Here is a 23,838-nt window from a genome sequence, read left to right as displayed (position 1 = left end):
GGACTTACTGGGGTGTGTGTGTGTGTGTGTGTGTGTGTGTGTGTGTGTGTGTGTGTGTGTGTGTTTACATTCGTCATGTACCCTAATGGATACTGGGGACAACCAACTTCCAGAGGAAGGAGGTTCCCATGGCTTTGGAGGTTTCAAGCTATCTTGGGGTCCCCACTGCTCTGTAGCAGCACATGGCTGGAGCAAAGCCATTCACTTCACAGCCAGGAAAGGAAGAGTCCAGGCTGGCTGCCCCAGTCTTTGGTCTACAAACTAAGACCTCATCCAGGATCTGCAGCCCCTAACAGCACCAAGCTGGGGAGAGAGAGTCCTAAGGCTCTCAGGACTGTGAGCGTCCCTTTCCATTCACACTCTAGCTCAAACATGTGGACTCATTGGTCGTCATGTGGCTAAGGAGGTAAAGTGACAGAGAATGTTTTCACGAGAATACCTTGGGCCTCCAGAGCAATGTCCTGTTAGTCAGGGCGGAGTTGATGGTTGGGGAGGGAGCTGTATCTGGCAGGGGCGCAGGGCTGGGGAGTTTTACTAGCACGAGGTGGGAGAACAATAGGATCTTCCGTGCTCTGGGCAAGTGGACTCTGGACTACAGAAACCCTCTCAGCCTGTCTCAGCCTGTCCAGCTGTCCTGGAGGTTCTTTGAGGAAGCAATACACACACACACACACACACACACACACACACACACACACACACACACACTGTTCTCTCACCAAGATGCTACCCCGGAGCTCTGGATTTGATACCATGCCCATCTACTATTTGAGTTAGAACATGGCTGCCCGAGAAGACATCTTTCTGAGGAATCTGAGGTAGCTGAGGACTGAGAGCGTTCTAGAAGGTTTGGGGTCTGAGGTCACTGGTGTCTCTGAAGAATATCTATCACTGGTGCTTTTGCTCCTGTTTCAGGAAGCAGGAGACAGAGCTTCAGATGCCCTGCAGGCAGTCGGGGAGCCTCTGATGTCCACTTGACACAGGAAGCCTCGCTCCTTCCTGTGCACATCCTCCCTTCCCTGGCCTGGGACCCTCACTCACCCTCTCTGATCATAGGGCTGAAGAGCCCTTCAGTCTCTTGCACACATCTCATAACTGCCTGCTCGCTTGGGTGAGAACCCCCCCCCCCCCCAGTAATCAAAATGTCTTTTCTTCTGGTAGGTGGTATATTGTATCCTCCCGTTGACACAAATAGGCAGAGAAGCCTTTTGTCATTGTGTCAGTGGTTATTGCTAGTTAACATGCAAGTGCAGAAAGAGGATAGCCAATGTTTTATTTACAGATGCAATAAACTATTTATTTTAAACAGGAAAGTATTTGACATTGGCCTTTTTGTTGCTATTTGTTGTAATAGCAGAATGTTAATACTATTTCTATTTATTTTCATATTTTTGCAATGCCATTGCTTATTGATACATTTGGTTTCCATGTAGTTAAGTAGTGTCATAGTTTTTCCAGTCACTTAAAAGTTTTAAGACTATGTGATGAATGTTCTCCTCTAAGGCAAGGGAATCTAGCATTTCAGCCATTTGCTGAGACCTCACTGCGTGAAGAGTTGCTGTCATTTCGGTGCTTGCATTCTTCTAAAACCCACATTGAAGTGAACTCCCACAGTAGGGGCGAGTGGCGGGGCTTCTAGAAGGTAATCAGCCAGGAACACTCATCTCTCATGATTGGAAGTAGGACCTTGATAAAAGGGCTCAAGGCCTTGCTGGGTAGCCTAGGCAGGGTTTAGATTACCCATCTTCCCCAGTGTGTTCCACCATGCCTGGCTGGCGTCAGCATCATAAACTACCACGCATGCGATCCAAATCCTAAGTGTCTTCTGAACATTAAGCGAGGTATGCAAAAATTGTTAAATAATTTTAAAATAAACTTTCCTGGAAATCTCTATGACGTAGTAGAAGGGGGCTTACTAAAGGAGGTGGGGGAGGGGCCTCTTTACCCTCCTGCCACACCAGGACCTACCAAGAAACAGCAAGCTGGGAGTCGAAAGCAAACTGACCGGACTTTCAGTTTTGGTGGACTTCAGTCCTATGGGTGCCAGTGAATGCTAATAGCTGGGGTGGGGTCCTCACAGTTCAGCCTGGAAGTCCTTTAGATTGCTGTGATGTAAGTTGTCTCCTGCGGCCGCTGTGGAGCTTGGACAAGGCTGTGCTATGTCTTCTCCTGAGCGGGGATGAACGCATGACTCCTCTTTCTATGCACCTTCTTCCTTCCTTTCTTCTTCTATCTCTTTCCTTCTTGTCCCTCATTTCTTCCTGGCAGCTCACACTCATTTCTTGAGGCAGAATCCAGCACACAAAGAGAAGCCACTGGCATACAGTACGAGGGCACCAAATCTACCAGGGGCATCAGGACCGTTAGAGGCAGCAGGACCTGGTGCTGGGGCAGAGAGCTAAGGCAAATTTCCAATAGTAATAGATGAAGAGGCATGGGCTCAGAGAAGCATCCATGCCTAGCTCTCAACTCAGGCCGCTTTCAACACTGACATTTGACCCAGAGGTGGATGCCTTCCAAACCATGGGTGTTCCTTCCCTCCTGCTTCATATGGCCCAGACAATGGTGACCTGGCTGAGAGAGGACACCAAGGACTCTGACACACACACACCAGGGCCAGTCAGAGCAGAACCTTCTTTATTAGGCATGAATTGTTTATCTTCTTACTGCCTGGGGTGGATGAGAATTCCTCTTGTCACAGGGTTGGGCTCTTGGAGAATTGCTACCCAGAAGCCATTTGGTCATAGATACCAGTTGGTGAGTGTCGCAGAGTGTTCATCTTTGTGGAGAAGATAAAGTAGTTGTAGGTTGAGAAGCAGGGGGGAGCTGAATTTTTAACATGGTGGGGACGGGAGAAGGGGGCTTGTTTCTTTCTGAGAAGACATCAGGACTGAGGTTGCAAAGTTGAGAAACAGCTGCTTTTTCCAAGAGCGCAGGGCAAAGGCAGAACAAAGGGCAAATGCCAAGGTCCAGAGTCAGGAAGAAGAAAAGAAATGGCCTGCTTAAGAGGAGGGTTGGGGGGCAGAGTGATGGAGCATGGTGATAGTAAATTGGGGGAGTTAGAGGTTGGAGGCAGAGAAAAGGGAAGTCTCTTGTTCTGTGGGATCTCAGAAAGGAAATAGGAAAGTTTGGGTTTTGTTTTAGGTGGCATGGGTCTCTCATAAACCAGGAAGTTGGCTTTGCCCTGAAGCCCCACCCTTTCTCTGAGTTTACAGAACCAGAACCAGTGAGTCAGCGAGGGTCAGGTGCACTATGGCCAGCTTAGGATGTCCCACCAAGACATTTCAGTCTGAGGACTCAGGTAACAAAACTATTTCTTCATAGTTCTGTAGACGTGAAATCCAGTGCGGAGTCAGTGCGGTCAGGTTCTGGTGGTGATCTCCTCCTTCCTTGCAGATGCTACTGTCTTGCTGTGTCGAGACAACACACCATTGCCTTTGAACAGATTTGGTGTTATTGCCTTGAATGTCAGCATGCACAGGGTTCCCTCCGGGAGGGATGGCTGGAACTCAGAGTCTTCGCCTCCCAGGGATGCAGATTCAGCTGCTCTGGTTTTGCCTTCATCGTTCTACAAAATAATACCATCCAAGAGGGTGATGCTGTTGGTCTATGGGCACTGAGCATCATCATAACCTTATCATGTGTTGAGTGATCAAAAATAACAAGGGAGGGCTTAGGATGTTTCTTAGCTGGAAGAAGGTTTGGATGTCAATCATTTTGGCAGATGTAGATATGCTTTATAGATCACCTCATAGATCTGTAAATAGATTTACAAATCTGAAAATCTCTCTCTCTCTCTCTCTCTCTCTCTCTCTCTCTCTCTCTCTCTCTCTCTCTCTCTCTCTCTCTCTGTGTGTGTGTGTGTGTGTGTGTATGTGTGGTGTACTTGTATGCATGGATGCCTGCCTGTGGAGTCCAAGTGTCTTACCTCTATCCTTTGAAACAGGTCTCTCACTGAGCTAGGATGTCAACTGGCAAGTCCTGGTGATCTTCCTGTTTCTACCCACTATGATGCTGGGGTGATACAGGTGTTCACGTGGCCATGCTTGGCTGTTTGCACATGGATGCTGAGCTTTGAGCTCGGGTCCTCATGTTTGTACAGCAAATGCTTTCATCCACTGATCCATATTTCCATCCCCAAATTTATTTATTTATCTTACAAAGTAAAACATTCCTTGTAGCATTTGCATACATACTTTGTTTTGGTCAATTCCCCTTCCACCCCCACCCCCACCTTCCTGTTTATTTTCACTGAAGTACTGTTAACCTCCAGCTAACTGGAGGCCTCCTGTCTACTTCCCTTTGGTATAGCCTAAATGCTTTGCAATGTCATTGAATCCCTCACATCCAGGCCAAATGGAATAGTGAATTAGTAAGTAAATAAATATGGAGAAGAATGAGGCCCCGGAGGGACAGATGATTGAGACCCATATGCTAATCACGACAGAGCAGGGTGCAAGAAGCAGGACAGAGCCTGTCAGCAGAACCTTGGCAGTATGAGATGGAGAAGGAAAAGGGGGTAGAAGGAAGAGGAGGAAGTGGAAGGGAGGAGGAGGCGGAAGAGGAAGAGGAGGAAGTGGAAGGGGAGGAGGAAGAGGGAGAAGAGGAAGTGGAAGGGGAGGAGGAAGAGGGAGAGGAGGAAGTGGACGGGGAGGGACAGGAGGAGGAAAAGGAGGAGGAAGAGGAGCAGGAGGAAGAGGAGGAGGAGGAGGAGGAGAAGAAGAAGAAGACAGCTTTGTGTAACCTTCAAATAGACAATGGACCTTGTATGTTCATTAATACATAGACATGAAGTTCTCCTTTAATAATAGCCTGATGGGACTGGAAAGACAGCACAAACTAAGAGTGCTTGCTTGTTTTCTAGAGAACCCCAGCATTGTTCCCAGCACCCACATCAGGTAGCTCCCAACTGCCTGTAACTCCATCTCCAAAGGATCTAATGTTCTTCCTCTTCTGGATTTTGTGGGCATAGGCAGTCATGTGGCAAACAGAAACATATATATGAATAAAAAATTTTTATATTAACAATTTTAAAGTCCAATAGCTTTGGCTGGAGGTCTCTGAGGTTATGATAATCAAATCCCACAAGGATAGCTGGGTACTGGTGGGCGTGTCCCACGGGATGCCCCAGTACTGGTGGGCATTCCTCATGGAAATGCACACCAGTGAATGAGAATTCTCAAACTCTAGCCACTGTGAAGTGCAGCGTCAATGCAATAATGAGTCACAAAAGCAGCATTGTTCCTGTTGTACCACCATTTTACCTAATTATTTCTGGTATAAACCCCAGTGGAAACAATGCATATTTTGTTATGAAACTCCAGCCAAAAACTTTGGCCCTGAGACAAGAGGAAAGCTTTGGCAAGAACTCCAGTATAAAGCTGTGGTATGTAAGTTCCCATGTACGTGAAATGAAGAATTAATGTGTGACACCACGCCAAGAGAACACTACTTACTATTTGTGCATTTTCTATTAGAAGGAAACTTGCTTAGAGGAAAACTGATTTCCCCTGTTTGTTTCAAAACTTTTATTTCCAGAATTGTCCAATACAAATAATTTCAGAGCATGTTGTTTCCAAATTCACCTAAAAAGTGTTGATGAGTGAGGACCACTATTGAAGTTGGCAAATAATGTTCCTTTAAAGAACACAGCTAGGTGGGCACTCTTGACAGTATTGTGTCCCCAAGGGCAAAGCAGCATGTTCCCAGGATACAGATGTTAACGGTGAAAGTAACTGGGAGATAAAATGGTGCAGTAAACTTCACAAAAAGACGCTTGCTTTGTTTTGTTTTGTTTGTTTTGTTTTCCTAGACAGGGTCTCTCTGTTTAAAAGAGTCCTGGCTGTCCTGGACTCACTCTGTAGACCATGCTGTCCTTGAACTCACAGAAATCCACTGCCTCTGCCTCCCAAGTGCTGGGATTAAAGGTGTGGGCTACCACACCCAGCCTAAAGGGTTGAAGAGATGGCTCAGTGGTTAAGAGCACTATTTTTTCTTCCAAAGGTCTTGAGTTCAAATTCCAGAAACCACATGGTGGCTTACAACCATCTATAATGTGTTCTGATGCCCTCTTCTGGCCTGCAGGTGTACATACTGAAAGAGCACTCATATATATATATAAATAAATAACTATAAAGAAAATAGTCTGCATTTTTAATTTTGAGGTGATTGAAACTTGACAGGCTCTTTTATTCTGTAGCAAGATCCTGGGCACACCAGTTCCCCCAGTACCAGCAGACTTGTTTTCTCTGCCTTATAACTGGAATTCCTATAGACTACCTACCTTTACGTCAACTTGACACAAGCTAGATTCATTTGGGAAAGAGGGAATCTTAACTGAGAAAAAACACTTCCACTAAATTGGCCTGTGGGACTTTTTTTTTTTTTAAACTAACAATTGGTGTAGGAGGGGCCCTGCTTACTGTGGGAGGTGCTATCCCTGGGGGCGTGGTCCTGGGTGCTATAGGAAAGCAAGCTGAGCAAGCTATAGGGAGCAAGCCAGGAAGCAGCACTCCTCTGAGCTGGGGGGTTGAGGAGTGGTGCTTGCAGGTGTCAGACAGGGAAGCAAAGCCGGAGATGAACAATCTTGCTTCTCTTGTGGCTCTCTGTGAGTGCGAAGCCTGTCTGTGCCTCCTAGGCTCCTCCATGGTCTCGGCGTTCGCCCTCCCTCCCTGCAGATTCCCGCCTTGAGTTCCTGCCCTAACTTCTCTCATGGATGAAAGTACCTGGAAATGTAAGATGACATAAACGCTTTCCTCCCCAAGTTGCTTTTGGTCATTGTAGTTTATCACAGCAACAGAAACACTAAAGCACCCTAGCAACCACAGATATGATCTCTGTTTCTATAATTTTGTCATTAAACAATGTCATATAGTGGTGACTGTCTCTGCTTGACTGTTCCCCCCACTAAATTTAATGCTGTAGATCCGTCTAGGCTGTTTGTTCTGCAATTGCTTATCACATTTTATTTTTATGGGAGGTCTTGGTATGTATCCCAGTCTGGCCACTCACCAATGTAGCCCAAGCTACCCTGAACTGGCAATCCTCTTCCCGCAACCTCCTGAGACCTGGGGTTATAGACGAGGACCACCATATTCAACTCTAAAGCTTTTCTTTTTACTCCTCAGGTAGTATTCCATAGTGAATTTAACTATATGTTTACTGAAGGCCAAGTGAACTAGTGTGTGTATGAGGGAACGTGTGTGTATATTAGAGTATTGTATGTGCGTGTATGTGTGTGTGAGTATATGTGTATGTGTGAGTAAGAATATGTGTGTAAGTATATGTGTGCATGTGTGTTTATGTATGAGTGAGTGCGAATGTGGATGTGTGAGTGTGTATATGTGTGTGAATATGTGTGAGTGTGTATATGTGTGCATGTGTGTTTATGTATGAGTGAGTGTGAATGTGGATGTGTGAGTGTGTATATGTGTGTGAATATGTGTGAGTGTGTATGTGTGTGCATGTGTGTTTATGTATGAGTGAGTGGGAATGTGGATGTGTGAGTGCGTATATGTGTGTGAATATGTGTGAGTGTGTATGTGTGTGCATGTGTGTGAGTGTGTATGAGTGTATGTTTATGTGTGAGTATGTTTGAGTGAGTATGTATGTCTGAGTGGTGTGTGTGTGTGTATATGTGAATGAGTCTGTGCATGTGTTGTGTGTGTGAGTGTACATGTAAGTGTATGTACGAGTATATGTGTATGTGTGAGTGTGAATATGTGTGAGTATATTACTATGAGTGTATATGTGTGAGTGAGTGTGTGTGTGTGTGTGATGAAACTCATGGCCTTGTGCATGTCAATCAAATTCTCTACCTTGGAGTTGTGTCACCAGCTCTGGGTCTGGTGCTATTATAAATAAAGCAGCTACAGACATTGGTGTGCCAGTTTTGCATGCATTCGGTTCTTACTTTTCTGAGATAAATGCCCAGATGCTCACCCATAGGGCAGCTGTATGTTCCAAATGTAAAGAAACTACCAAACTATTTTTTCAGAGTGACTGTATGCTTTAATGTTCTCACTGACAACGTCTGAGTGACTCAGTTTCCCCAAATTTTTGCCACCCTTTACTGTTGTTGCTTTTTTTTTTTTTTTAGGTCTGTTGGGAAAAGTGAATTTATTTTTTATTTTTTAAGATTTCTTGACTAATATGTATGTAATGCTCTGCCTGCATGTACACCTGCCGGTCAGAAGAAGGCATCAGATCTCATTATAAATGGTTGTAAGCCACCACGTGGTTGCTGGGAATTGAACTCAGGACCTCTGCAAAAGTAGCCAGTGCCCTTAGCCTCTGAGCCATCTCTCCAGCCCATGACTATTTTTTATAGACCCATTTATCCAGTAAAATTGTCTTCAGTAAAATGTCTGCATGTCCTTTGCCAGGCCCTAATTGGGTGAAGTGAGCGTCTGTTTTTGTTTTGTTTTATACTATGGTAGTCTAATTACTCCACTGCCATTTATTGAAAAGATTATTTTTCAGATATGAAATGGCTTTTGCACTTCTATCAAAAATTTGTTGCCAGTATTCCTTTGGGCCTACTTCTAGGCTGTCTCTTCTGGTTCCTAATAGGCCTGTCTGTCCTTCCCCAGTGTCCTGTCTCTATTACTGTAGCTACACAGACCATCTGAAAGCTAAGATAGCTATTTCTGTTCATCCCTTTATGGAGCTGTTTCTGCTCCCTGCATTCCCTTGTCTGCCAATATAATACTCACAGAAAGTTTGCCTGTATTTATCAAAAACTTACTGAGGTTTCAGTAGAAACCAGTTAACCCTGTGTATTAATTTGAAGAGAATTGACATTGTTTCTATGTGAGGATTGCCAAAGCTTGCGGTGTAGCTCACCTGTAATGTGTTTGTCACAAACAAACAAAGAAAGGCCAGCCAAACAAACAAACAAACAAACAAACGGAAAGCAGGCAGTTCCAAGACACGGACATCACAGGTGCCACTGTCCTTTAGATTTTATTGAGTTCTGTCACCAGCATTTTGGTGTTTTCATCACATAAAATGTACACACATGTTATTAGATTTATATCAAAGTGTTCCCACTTTTTAAAGAGTTATAAAATGTGTTCTGTTTTTATTTCTAGGCTCCATCTATTCATTGCTAATACCCCGCATTTATTCTGTATATTTATCACACATCCCATAAGCTTGCTGATATCGCTTACTACTTAAAGGAGGGGTGTGCTGTTTGGTTTAAAAAAAAAACATTATTTTAGATTAAAATGATTGTGTGTGTGTGTGTGTGTGTGTGTGTGTGTGTGTGTGTGTGTGCATGTGCACGTGTGTACAAGTGGTCTTGGAGGCCAGAAGAAGGCACTAGAACTCCTGAGTGTAGGGTATTGTCTTCCCTTCTCAGATACTTCCCAGACCCGTTGGTGTGGAAGTCCCAGAATCACTCAGGTTGTCAGGCTTGGTGGCCAATGCCTTTACCTCTGAGCCATTGTGCTGACCAGTGATTGACATCTTAAAAAAGAAAAGGAATGCAGATTCTCTGGAGCTGGGGAGAACTTTAAAGGAGTTTGTTAGCTTTGCTTAGCCAACAGTGCTAGATGAAAGCTTGACACAGGTCCCTGTGGCAGACCCGAGTGCCACTGTGATGTAAGGTCCAGGTAAGAGGTGTCTCTACAAGGAAGTCGCAAATGCTATTGGGTGCATACTGGCTTCTGTAGAAGCTTGTAGATCTGAAGTTTGAATCAATTGGGACTGGAAGGAAAACACGTGTGAGTTATATACAGTTAAAGTTTCTGATTTACAAGGGGTTAGGAGCAAAGCAGTAGTTGCTTTGTTGTTGTTGTTTTGTTTTATTTGCTTGTTTGTTTGTTCTGAGACAGGGTTTCTCTGTGTACCTTTGGCTGTCCTGGACTTTAGATGTAGACAAGGCTGGCCTCAAACTCATAGCAATCTGCCTGACTCTGCCTACACGTGTGCTAAGATTAAAGGAGTGTGCCACCATACTTAGCTGTGGTACTTGCTTTTAAAGGAGGATGTTTTTTGAGACAGGGTAGCTAACTAAGTAGACCAGGATGTCCTTGAACTCCAGATATCTGGCATGCTGCCTTTGCCTTCCTGGTACTGTGATCAAAGGCATGGGCCATCACACTGGTGTTCAAAAAGGGCCCATTCTTATTAGTGAAGACAGGGCATCTCTTGGCCAGAGTTACACTAACCGCGCTAAGAAGAAATTCAGTAAGTAAAGTGCCTGTTCAACAGACATGAGGACCCATGTTCCAATCCCAGCACTCACATGAGGGCCTGAGCTCTGATTTCAGCACCTACTCTAAAAAACAGGTGCTTGAACCTCGCGGGTATGCCCACAACCCCAGTGCTAGAGATGTCAGACCTCTAACAGGAGGACCCCTAGGCTTGCTGGCCAGTGAGCCTCCCCAAATCGACCAGTCCCAGGCTCAGTGAGACACTCTAAATCCAAAATACAAAGTGGGGAGTAAGAGAAGGAGAGTCTGGCATTGACCTCTGGCTTCCATATATTAGTGCATGCATACACACAGACCCCCCACATGCACACACACATGCACACACAGAGACCCCCACATGCATACACACATGTATGCATGCACTTGCACACATATGCACACAGACTCACCAACGCACATGTACAGCCACACACATGCACACACAGACCTCTCCCCACATGCACACACATAGACCCCCCCACATGTGTGCACACACACACATGAACGCACACACATGCACATATGCACGCAGAGTGGCAGTGACTCACTTATCAGGTGGGATTAAGAAGCCACTGCTTTAAACAAGATTATGCTCCTGGGTTCTTGGTTGAAGTCACACCTCTGGGACAGCAAAGACAGGGATAACTTTCTTAGATAAACGACCCATTTGTCTATATATCTTTACCTCTAGCAAATGACACATCTTTATAAGAGGCACACAGACACAGTTCTCACAGGCATATTGTCTCTCCTGGTCAAGATGTTCCATTTCTGGCTGGGTGGTGGTGGCGCACACCTTTAATCCCAGCATTCGGGAGGCAGAGGCAGGCATATCGCTGTGAGTTCGAGGCCAGCCTGGTTTACAAAGTAAGTCTAGGACAACCAGGACTACAAGAGAAACCCTGTCTCAAAAAACAAAACAAAAATAAAAATGATTTTCCGTTTCTGGAAACGGTATCTAATGACTATTTATAGTGTTGAAAGGTGGGGCCAGTTTCTGCAGCTACAAGCTGTCTGTGCCCCAGTGCTAGACACAGGAGCTGAGGTTCACAAAGGTAAACGCCCAGGAAAGGCTGATAGCGAGGAGAAAAAACAAGACGGAGAGGAAGGGAAAGGAGAGCGGTGGCTATCGATTCAACTTGGATAAGACGGGGGTGGGGGGGTGTGGGGGTGGGAGGTGGGGGAATGCTGTGCTCTCCTTTACAAAGGGCCTCTTCCTGGGTCTGCCTAGCTGCCCTGATACCTGCCCGGGGAATCCAGCCACGGCAGTGACCCTGACCCTCGCAGACTGCCTCTCATTCACAGTGCCGGTTACTGGTTCACGTCTTACTTGTGTTGTCTGCCCCCTTAGAACAGGGTCCTTGACTGGGCTGTGGCTCCACAGTCAGGCACTTGCCTAGCATCTGCGCAGCCGCGGGATCCACCTCCGGCACTAAGTGGAACTGCATAGGAGCGGAGAGTCCGAGTCTTTCTGTTCTCCCTTTTACCCCAGTAAGCACCACTGAATACTTCTGATAGTGCTGGTTAGAATGAAGTACTGGCGACAAAGCTGAGAACTCAAAGAAAGAGAAAAAAAATGACCCATCATTTATAAATTCAACGTTAAAGAAACAGGCTGTGTTCGAATTATAACGTGCTTTTACTCTGCTCCTTGGGGGCCTGTGTTCCATAATGCATCTATAAAGTAGTACAAAAATATCACCATGTTCTGTTTCGCTGGGTGAGCATTGCTGTGTGCTGGCAAGCTGGAATGTGCGTCACTTTCTAAGATCAAATGAAATGTAGCGATCATATCTAAGTTTCAGAGAGTAACTGGGAAGATGAGATGGTTTTAAACAAGTGACGGCCAGAAATTTTACCTGAATCTTCTCAGGCCAGCCTTTGAGTCTGCAACATTTCATTAGCTGATTATTAGACAACAGAAGAATCAGCTCCGAAACCGTCGATTACTTAGTTCAATTTGGGTAATAAAACCATTCTATGAGTTGAAATATAGTTTACTTTGAAAAGAAACCACTCCTCCCCGGAGGCTGCTAAATGGTTTGGGGAAAAATGGTTCTACGACTTGCCTTTTTATTGCAACATTATATGTTGGAAAAACACACTTAATTATATTTGGTTGCTGGAAAGCCTTTTCCGGTGCAAAGTGCTATTAACAAAGAAAAAGTTGCAGGAAAGAGCCTGGGTTAGAGTTGATAGGCCACGCCCACAGTGCAGCAGAGCATGCGTGAAAGGCTCCACCTTTAGCCTTTGAATTTAGCTACCATTCTTACTTCAGGAAACCTGCAGGAAACCAAACCTGCAAGTATTTAGAAGGGACCCCCACTTAGTTTAGGTAACATGTTAGAGCACAAAAGTGTTGAGGTTTGGGGGGTTTTAAATTGTGAACTGCTGAGCCAGCAAGATGGCTCCGTGGATAAAGGCATCTGCTGCCAAGTCTGGCGACCTGGGTTTGATCTCTGGAACCCATGTGGGTGGGAGAGAGAGAGAGAGAGAGAGAGAGAGAGAGAGAGAGAGAGAGAGAGAGAGAGAGAGAGAGAGAGAGAGAGAGAGAGAGAGAGAGAGAGAGAGAGAGAGAGAGAGAGAGAGAGAGAGAGAGAGAGAGAGAGAGAACCAACTCCTGCAAGTTGCCCTCTGACTTCCACGCGAGTGCTGTGGTGCGCGTGCCGCACACATACATATGGCCGTGCACATTTATATGCACACCTTCCACCCCAACGCAAGACAAATCATGTAAAAACGTTGTTATTTGAGGAGTTCCACTTTCGTTCATTTGACTTCTGTTCAGTAGTAAGTAGGGATGCTGCCTAGCAGTTAGCACAGTTCCCCATGTGAAGAGGCTTTCACGAGGGCTGCAAGTGTACTGCTGCCATAAATGACGTATCAGGCGGAGCCAGTGCCACTTGCCACCGGTATTTTCTCCCCTACGCTGTCCAGACAAACCCCCTCTCCTGGTCACCATCCCTCTTTAAGGCAGCTATAGAGGAAACTTCCCTGACAGAATAGAGGTGATGGGTGTGGTGGCCCATTTCATTTTGATCGCAGAGTTCTACACACATGCACATATCTCAGCCCATTGTGATCCTGGCCCCAGTCCCAGGTGGTGTTAGAAGCCGGCTGCTTGTGTAGGGAGAACCTAGGGATGTAGTCTGCATGCATGCCTCACATGGCAGTGTCTGTTAGCTTCCTGCCACTGTAACAGAATTCTGGAGTTCAGCACCCTCATGAAGATCAAACACTTAGGCCGGCCCATGGGTTCGGAGATTTTATTCTGAGATCAGTTGGCCTCTCACTTTGGGCCTGAGGTGAGGCGGCACATCATGGCGGGATCATGTAGAGAAGTAAACAAAATTCACAACCCACGTCCAGGAGGAACAGAGAGGAGAGAAAGAGACAGGGACCCCGTTCCCTTCAGTGGTGTACCCCACTGACTTAGGACATCCCATAAAGCCACTCATCCACTGTCTCCAGCATCTCCAGTGGCACCACTTTGTGGACTGAGCCTTTAGCATATGATGGAACATTCCACACGGACTACAGTGATGTTGTCAGCTCATGAGACTACCTACAGATGGCCTAGTTACGTGAGGGCTCAGAGGAACATGCCTAGGTACTGGAGACCTGTCCCAGCCTCTGTTGAGATCCCATCATGGGGCCATCACCCATGTTCCTTACTGGGGGCCTCTCTGTGGGGTTCTCCCAAGATGAATTCTGTCCTGGAGCCCTAAGAAACACCAAACTGCCCACAGAGTAATCATCCAATTTTGGACATAAGAAAGTTAAATATTTTTGGCCTGTTGAATGTAAGAAAAAAGTGGATAATAAGAAGACTTTAAAGACACTTGCTGTCAGGACTGCATATTTGTTTTCTAGACATAGATTTGAAGCACAGAATACATTAGCCATAAGGGGTGCTCATGACAAAAATATTAGTATTATTGACAAATGGAGAATTGTACAATTGTCCTCAATACCCTCCTTACATTAAAAATGATAACAAAAGCCAAAAATAACAAGGTTCTTGTGGTTTCCTACCCTTTGTCCCTTTTTCTCTTAAAATTGTGAGACTTGTATTATCTAATTTTATACTTCAGTGGATTCTGGGTAAGTGTAATCAGTGCATTGTATTTAAACATTTGAGATACAGTGTGTCTGAACTCTTTGCAAGCAGCTGAAACCAGCTCTGGCTTAGTCAGAAAGACATTTACAGGCCAGGGAGTGGAAAAACTACTTGCCACTCAAATGTGAGGACCGAGTTTGAATAGCCAGCATCCACACACAGCTGGACTTGGTCACACATACTCTGTAATTTCAGTTCTCCCGTGGTGACATGGGAGGCAGAGACAGCAGAATCGCCAGGAGCTCAGTGGCAAGCTAGGCTGGCATGTGCTGCAGTGAACACCCGAGGTTGTCCTCCATACACATATGTCTGCACTCACATAAATACAAAGATTGTGTGTGAGTGTGTGTGTGTGTGCGCAAATGTGTGTGTATAATCCTTAAGAAGGTATTTGGGGCCGGAAAGATTGAGCAGTGGTTAAGAGTGCTTGCTGCCCTTGTAGAGGACCTGAATAGTTCCCAACTGTGACACCATCTTCTGGCCTCCTAAGGTCCTCCACTCCTATAACATCTCTCTCTCACATACACACACAGACACACGTGCTTGCACACACATGCTCACACACACATGCGCACACACATGCTGGGAAGTGCTCAGATTCAAAGGGAAGGTTGGATGGGCCTGCTGGCAGCACACAGAAATAAAGGCAGCTCTTAGAATCAAAAGGGAAATAAAGGGAAAAAAAGAAACAAATTAAGGTAAATTAGAAAAACAGAGTCCATTTCATATGGTTTTTTGTTTCATTTTTCCCCTGACAAGCCTCTCTGATACACTTTGCCTTGTCCCAGGAGGACAGAGACCATTTGAGTCTTTGTTGGAGGAAAAGGCTGTTTGAATGGCTGTCGAAAGGTTGCTAAATGTGCCAGTGATTTCAAGCACCTGGGTGGCTGAATTAGGAGGATGGCAAGTTCAGGGCCAGCCTGTACAATGTAGTCAGACCTGCCTCCATAGACAAAGAAACAAATTAAAAGAGGAATGAAAAAGAAGTAAATCTCTCCCAGAGGCCACTGTCTAACCTAAGCCCCACCCAGTGGATATGCTATGGCCTGTGGGCTGCAGGAAGGGCCTGAGCTATCATGCACTGACCAGATGAGGCCTAGCTGCCCAGGGGGATCTTCAGAAAGAGGAGGCAGAGACTTACCGTAGAGTCAGTAGATGCTGAGGAGTTTCTTGACCACTTTTGGTCTCTACTTCCTTGCCTGTAAATGAGCCATCTTTACAGTGAGATGTCAGTGGGCTGTGATAGGAAGTTCTCTGCAGAGAATCCCTCAGGCTATTAGCCGGGGCTGTTTCCTGAGGCAGGTGGGCTCTGGTGATTGGGCCGATCCCTGAGGTGGACAGCATCCATGTCAGAGCTTTAGGCTCCTTCTCTGCACAGCTGCTGCTGAGCTTGGCGATTCCTGGGGAGGTCATTTGGAGAGACCATCATCCCCTGCTGGCTTTTAGTAGCATCCAAGAGTGAGAGTCTCTTCGGGTGATCTGGGGTGGATGCAGGCTCTCAGTGTCCTGACAGGGGAAGGGAAGGGAAGCCGTGCAGCTCTCAGCCCAGGAAGACACATCAGTACCCGGAGACATGGCCGGGCCATCAGCCGAGAAGCCACTGTGCTCTCAGCATTCCCCACCATCTCATGGCTACCCGCTCCTTGGTGAGTTCCACCCAGTGCTGTCTAAGGAGCAAAGCTGAGGAAGTTGGGCCAATGGGCAGGCAGCTCCCCAGGTGACCCTACTGACCCATGCTCTACTGTTTCCTCCTGATAAGGCAGTTAGTGAGTGCAAGGTGTCACAAGCATGAATGTCACCTCATTCCTGTGTGTGATGTGTTCACTTCCAGGTCGGAAGCCTTTCTTTGCCTCAGGGCAGAGTGGACCGTTCATCCTGAATGAGGCACAGAACACCCAAGGGAATCACCACAGGCTGGAGAGCCTTGCAGCCTTCTGCAGTGTGTTCCTGACTGGGTATATTCATAGGCATTCTCCCTCCTTGCCTCTCCCTTTTATCTGTTTTTTGTTTGTTTGTTTGTTTGTTTGTTTTGTTTTGTGGGGTGTTGGTTTGTTGATTTTGAGGCAGGATCTTGCACTACAGCTCAGACTGGTCTCAAATCCATGGCAACCCTCTTGCCTACTCCCACTAAGTACTGGGAGAGGGGTAAGAGTCACCACCCTAGGTCATGTAAGCTTTTCAGCTTCTGGCTACTCCCCAACTCCGTACCAGTTGAAACAACTGGAGGGACACAGTGAATAATATTGACTGGGTTTATTAGTATAGAATAAAGGAAAGAAACAAGAAAGAGAGAGGAATGAGAGAGGCTAGCAGGGAAGGAGGGAGGGAGGGAGGGAGAAAAGAAGGGTGGATTTCAGAGAACACATCTATGGTCAAGTTTCTAAAACAAAAGTTCATATTAGAAAGTGTAATTGCTAGCTGGGTGCAGCGGTGCACACCTTCAGTCCCAGGACTCGGGAGGCAGAGGCAGGCAGATCACTGTGAGTTCAAGGCCAGCCCGGGCTACAATGTGAGTCCAGGACAGCCAAGGCTATACAGAGAAATCCTGTCTCAAAAAACCAAAAAAAAAAAAAAAAAAAAAGAAAGAAAAGAAAAAAAGAAAAGAAAGAAAGAAAGAAAAGAGAAGAAAGTATACTACTGGGTTAACTCATCTGAATCCACACCCCTGTCTCTGCATAGGGGTCTCTCTGGGAATCACCTCCTCCACTTCACTCTCCCACCCACTGCTCTCAGCGTCTCAGACACACATGTCTGCATTGTGCTAGGACAGGGATGCTTTATTCTCAAAAGTTACCTTGCTTCGAGAGTTGAGTTTAGAACCTTGGCAGGGGTGTGCTGGCATGCTCTTTTTGGGACAGAGCTATGGCATGAGAAGGTGGTAGAACTAGGAGGGCCATTCATGGTTAGAGTAAGTGGTTGTTCTCTGAGTGAGAACAAGACAGCAATGTACTGAAGTGTCACGCCTCAGGTAGGAAGGCTTCTGAAGGATGCTCTTCTGTCTGTGCTGGTTCCTGTATGCTGACTGTCCTTGTACAACTCATTGCTCAGGCTCTGTATACTCTGATCTATCAGGAGGTAGGGCGTTGTCTGGTGTTTGCTTTGAGATGTAGTGGAGGCACCTGAAAATGCTGCCCCTAGCTCTAAAAATGCTCAGTTTAATGGTTTTCAGCTTATTCACAGAGCTGAGTGTTGTTGGTTTTTTTTTTTTTTTAACACAATCTCAATTGTTCAATTTTTTTTTTTAACCACTCAGAAACCATATGCTGGGGTAAAAACCTGCTAGCATAGAGAGGCAGAGAAAGCACCCAGCTGACCTTTCTACTCAGCTGATATCCCAGAAGGAACACTCCTCCCCAGTGCTGGGAAAAACTTCCTTCAAACTTCATGTCCCTCCCTCCTATTTCCTGTGCATCTCTCTAACTGTCCTCTTGACTTCCTAGTCCTTGCTGGTTTTTTTTTTCCTTAATAATCCTATGTTCACATCTGGTCAGCTGGTGGTTTGCTCCACCTCTTGATCTATGGTTGATTTTATTTGATCTTGTTTACAATATTCAAACAGAAAGCTCTTGGATTAAAGGCGTGTGCTAAGGCTAAACCAGGTTTTTCCAGTAAATAACACAGTCTAGGGGTTCACAGTGTGATCAAATACCCTGAAACAGCTAGGATTTGTTTGTTTGTGTGTGTGTGTGTGTGTGTGTGTGTGTGTGTGTGTGTTGTGTGTGTACATACTATGGCACACATGTGCAAATGAAGACAAGTTGTTGGAGATGGTTCTTTCCTACCTCGTGGGTTTCAGGGATGGAACTCAGGTCATTAGCCTCAGTTACTAGGAGCTGTGCTGACTGAGATATCTTGCTGTCCCTCTATCAATTTTTGAATGTTTTGATCACTCCAAATGCTATGCTCACTCCTCCCCATCTCATCTTTTTCCATAGAGCCTCCATCCCAGCTCCAGGCAGTGTACGACAACTCTTGTCCATGTGGATTGGCCTAGTCAAAGCATTTCCTATAAACAGAATCACACAATGTAGGCTGGTTTTGCTCTTTTTTGGACTGGCTTCTTTCGCTTAGCATTATGTTTTCAAGGTTCATATACTCTGTTGCATGTATCAGTACTTAATTTCTTTTTTATGACTAAATAATATTCCACTCTGTGACTATGCTACAGTGTTTTTCTATGCTACAGGTTTTTAATATATTTATTATTTGATGAACATTAGATAGTCAATATATTGTTGCTATTATAAACGATGCCAAGATGAAATTTTTCATACAAAAATGGTGATTTAATTGGTTTTCCATATTGAGTATCTCAGGTGACAAAAAGACAATTTAACTCACTCAAAAAATGTGCTATTGTGAACATTCTCTGCTGCATGGCTCTAATCTCAACTTAATTCTAAGAACAGGTGAAGTTCATTAACCTTGGAAAATACTGGTAACTTGGTTCCAGGCTTTGCTCTGGGTCCATGTGTGTTAAGTAAATATTCATGAGCACTCAGAGGTGTACTGGTATTTTTTTAAATTGTGCGTGTGTGTGTGTGTGTGTGTGTGTGTGTGTGTGTGTGTGTGTGTAGATGTGCAAGTACATGTGTGTGTGTGTAAATCAAAGGTCCACATCAAATGTCTTCCACTATTATTCTTAACTGTATCTTTGGAGACAGGGCCCTTACTGAAGGCAGAGTTCACTGACTGACCAGTGAGCCCTGGAGATCTACTTGCCTCTGATTTCCTGTGCTTGAGTTACAATGCTGTGTCAAACATTTTTTAATGTGGTTTCTGGGGATCTGAACTAAAATCTTTGTGCTCTGAGCACAAGCACTTCAATGAAAGAGCCATCTTTTCAGCCCATACGTGGGGATGCTTTTATTGGTAAAGAGCACCTGAGAGCCCAGACCTGTGCCAGGCGATGCAGGTGGTCAAAGCACATTGATTAATGACAGAAGTTCCTCATCACAGCCCTGAGAAGAAGTGAGTTCATAGCTAAGGAAATAGGAGTCTGAGAAGCTAAGACCATCATCAGGCATGGTAGGATGTGACAGAGCAGGCACAAGGCAAAGCCTAGTCACTGGTTCTAGAGTCCATGGTGCTGACCAAGCAGCAAGCAAATCTTTCCTTTTGACCTGCTCCAGGAACCTGACACCCTGGAAAGACTGGCCTCTTTGCTCAGCCACGCTATTATTGCCGGACATTCCTTGCATTGAGTTTGCTTCTCTCTCTGCTGACTCCATTGCCAGCCCTCACCACTGCCTTCTCTCCACTTTCTCTTGCTGGTAAACACAACATTATTACCATATTACCTCTGTAGTTGTCACCAATATACTCCATGAAAATCACTCTTCCTGGGGTCCAAACCCCATCTCTCTGCCTCCCAGATACACTGCAGTGACTGTAGAGACCATTGCAGAATCTACTGGTGATGTACTGCATCCAACTTTGATTGTGCATGTATGGAATCTGAACAAGCAGACAGGCATGTGTGTCTTGATCAATGTGTGGTTTGCTCCTGTAGTAGTGCACTCCTGCCATGAGTCCTCTTGAAGTTTGTAAAGCAAGTGACATATTTTGCTTTGACATTGAATTCTCATTGTTTTCCCATTTCAGAGATGGATCATTCTGATGTACTTTCTCCTCCTCCTCATCCTCCTCCTCCTCCTCCTTCTCCTCTCCCTCCTCCTTCTTCTTTCTCTTCTTCTTTTTCTCTTTCTCCTCCTTCTCCTCCTCCTCTCATCCTAGAGGACAATCTTGGATAAACTTGCCTTCTATCTTGTGTGAGAAAGGATCTCTTTGTTGTTCACCATTGCACATCTCAGAGTGGCTGGAACTCTGGGTTCTGGGAATTCTCCTTCTCCACTTCTCATCTCACTGTATGAGTGCTGGGATTAGATGTGTACCGCGGTGCCTGTCTTCATCTGGGTTCTGGGAATTTAAATTCAGGTCCTTGTAGTTGCACAGTGAGCACTTTTACCCACTGAGCGATAGTGCATTTTCTAAGAACAACGGGCCTTCATGATTTGGGTCAGAAGTTGCTTTTTCCTTTATTTTTCTCCTTCACTCCTCCCTCTCATCATCTAGAAACACTTAAGATTTTAAGAAGGCACCATAGAGTTATGGATATTTTGGATGTATGATTAATTCCTGGCTCTGCTTTGCCCTGAGGTTACACATGTGTTCAGGACAACATGGTGGAGACAAGTGTCTGGAGGCCTCTGATGTGAGGCCCCAGTGATATAACGCAAGTAGAAATGAAACTGGTCCTCTGCTTCAAGCATCTTATGGAAAATTTTTCCTGATAGTCTGGGACTTATGCTGCAATTGGAGAAAAGGTTTCTGATTACTCATAGCTGCTATTATAGCTATTACAGTCACAGATGGTGGAAGTGTGTCAAGGAAAGAGGGGACTATCAACTTAGATCACAGCTCAGGCCCTCACAGTCCATCCATAGCTTGGCAACTAGTTGACAACATATCAGAAGGCTTTGGGAAAACTACAAATTACAGGTTAGACTTTTTTTTCTCTTTGTATCCACAATGGAAACCTGGATTGCACTTAAGGCAACTGTCCCAGTAGGGAGCGATGACAGGTGATCTCGCTTGAACCTGACACACGTCCATGCAGAAGTCGTATTTTCATTTCCAGCGGACTTCATGAGGAATCTCGATGCAATGAAGGATGTGAGATTGAAAGATGAGAAAGGATCTCTTTAGGTTTTTCACCCAAAGGAAAGAGAAGACTAGCCCATCAAACATGAAGTTCCTTTCTACACACTGTGATTTTTGAGGTGGATCTCTGGATTTCCCTGCCAAATGGAGAGCAGCTTTGAATAATCATGGTGAAAGCAGAGGAGGAGGGAAACTTCTGTCTGGGGACCTCACTGCAGGGAGGCTCTTCTCATGCTGATTATGGGTTACCTGGTGATGGCATCCATCCCTCAGTCTGGTACCCAGCCACCTCAGGCAGGGTAAGGTGGTTGTGCACGTCCTTCTATCCCACGCAGCCTGCTTCCTCCTCCTGCGTCTGAGCAGGCTTTAAGACTTGACGGCACGAGTGGAAGTGACACTGTGGCAATGTTCACACCCCAGTTATGTTTTTAAAGATTCATTTTATTTTTAATGGGTATATGTCTTTGTGGGGGTACATGCATGGGAGTGCCTATGCCTACACAGGCCAGAAAACTGCACTGCATCCCCCAAAGCTGGAGTTAGAGGCAGTTGTGAGTCACTGCATTGGGTCCTGGGAACTAATCTTGCGTCCTCTGGAAGAGCAGTATGCACCCTTCACCCCTGAGCTATCCCCCTCCACTCCCAAGGCCGAGACTTCGAAGGCTGGGCAGCTTTGAATTTGTTTCTTGCAGCCCTGACCTGCCATATGAGAAATACAGCTACTGCCTGATAGACTGCAGAAAGAGGTCAGAGCACTAGTGGAGCAGGAGGGAGTCCATTGAGGGAGGCTCTTCCTGACCTCATTACAGATTTCCAGACATACATAACGCCATCGCTAACCCTCTAGGCCAGCCAGCTGCCAGCTGATGACCACTTACCATCGTCCCTCAAAGCTACATGCCACAGAAAAAAAAATTAAATCATTCGTTCACTTGCTAACTTTCTTACCCACAGAGAATGGGAGTAAATGTAGTCAGGTTTTTTTTTTAATTTTATTTATTTATTTTTTAATGAGAAGAGCAGATCTCTAAAAAGAAACTTGGAGTTTATCAATAGAAACAAGAAAAGACCCAGCCTCTCCTATTGTCGGAATGCTTTCCTCACTTATAAACCACCTGTAGATTACGATCCACAGCACAAATTCCAGCCAGTGCCAGGACACTTAAATTTGATTAGGCTGAAAAGAAATTCCTGTATTAAGTTCTTATCTGGCTTTGAAAACTTTCTCAGAGTTGCCCGGAGAACAGCTGCCGTTCATTCATTCTTGGTGACCGTTGCCCCACTGATCCTAATCTCATCCTTGCCAGGAAAAGCAGCAGATCAGAACAAACCATCACTGCAAAGGGGCTGCCTCAGGAGCGAGAGACCTTAGATTTGGAGAAACCTCATTCCAGAACATGAGAGAGATTTTATGGAGGAAATAGAAAAAACGGAGCTCTTCAACCTCTGCAAGAGTCTGATGTATCGGGTGGCTAAAGTTACAAATTGATTTGCTATACCAGGTACTTAGGTAGGATCCTCTGCCTCAAATAAATCGATTGTTTCACTCAGCCTGAGCTCTATGCATGGTGTACTCCCTGCAGAAGGGCAGGCTCATATTGATTTAAAAGGGTCTGGCAAAAGAATGCCCAGGTTATCCAAATATTTTACTTAGCTGAAAATTCCTATTCATACAAGAAAGTCTAATTTCAATTACGGTGAATGAACACCTTTGTAATTTCCCCTAAACTGTTTTTCACTCCCAACTTGGAAGGCCCATTCATTTCTGCAGCGCTCAAAGGTGTTAGAAGGAGCATGAGTGAAAATGAAGAAGGTCCACAGAGCAGGGAGATTGCATCATGCACATTTGCATTCCACATAATTTAGCCTCATGTCATTTTTCTCACAACCGTCACCCTTTGGCTCCATCAAAATAGAAGTCAGAGACAGAAAACTCACCTGTCTGTTCCTTTGATGCCCATGGTGTGCTCGCTTGAGGTACATGGGGGCATTTCATTTGGGTGGACAGCACCAATGTTCTCCAAATAACATTTTCTGCATGTGCTCAGGAATGGGAAGACGGACTCCCCCATGAGACCCATGCACCCATGAAAAGTGAATAGGAAGTTCTACAAGGTGGCGGTAAGAATTAGCCGTGGGAGATGATGTCCTGGGACCTGCCTTGCTGGCAGAGGACCAAGGCTCAGGAGTGCCTCACAATCCTCAGCCTTTGCTGTGACATCAGAAATTGTAGAGACTGGCTTGCCCAGCTCTCAACTTTCGGAGTCTTGGCTCAGATTGTGGAGAGAGCATCAAGATGCCATCCCCACCATCCTTTCAATATGACTGTGACAGGCAATTTTAATTGTCAACTTGACACAATCTAATATCCCCTTGGGAGAGAATCTCAAGGAGTGGTTGTCTACATCAGTTTGGCCTGTGCGCACCTGTGTGGAAGACTCTTGGTTATGTTAACTACTGTGGGAAGACCCAGTATTGAACTACGTAGGAATAGCAAATCTCACTGAGCAGTGGGAGTGCATACATCCATTTCTCTCTGCTCTCAGCTGTGGGTGTGATGTGGCCAGCTGTTTTTATGTTCCTGCTGCCCTGACTTCCTTGCTGCAATGGACTGTATCCTCGGAACAGGGAGCTAAAATAAACCCTTTCTGGTCCAAGTTGCTTTTTGTTAGAGTGCTTATCGCAGCAACAGAAATGAAACTGGCACAGAGACAGACAACAGGACGGAAGCTTCCAATTTCAAAGGATGCAGACTCCAGTATCAGTTTCTATAGGATGTAGTGAAACCCTGGGAACAGAGCCACAGGCACAAGGTCTGATTTGAATATGTACCTGCCATTATCCAGATTAAAGACC

At 45.5% G+C, this 23,838-nt stretch overlaps 1 long non-coding RNA gene across 1 annotated transcript in view; it reads left to right on the top strand.

Moving 5' to 3' along the window:
• Window positions 1-18,753, top strand: part of LOC311597640 — a 29,040-nt gene extending 10,287 nt beyond the window's left edge. Inside the window, exons 2-3 of the long non-coding RNA XR_014779296.1 lie at window positions 16,151-16,274; window positions 18,255-18,753. This is a non-coding gene — a long non-coding RNA (uncharacterized lncRNA). The remainder of the gene's footprint in view (window positions 1-16,150; window positions 16,275-18,254) is intronic.
• The last annotated feature ends 5,085 nt before the right edge of the window (window positions 18,754-23,838 follow it).

The sequence above is a fragment of the Acomys minous genome (assembly GCF_964271855.1).
Source record: "Acomys minous genome assembly, chromosome: 5".
In the NCBI taxonomy this organism is placed as follows: Eukaryota; Metazoa; Chordata; class Mammalia; order Rodentia; family Muridae; genus Acomys; species Acomys minous.
This window is presented reverse-complemented; position numbering and strand designations above follow the sequence as displayed.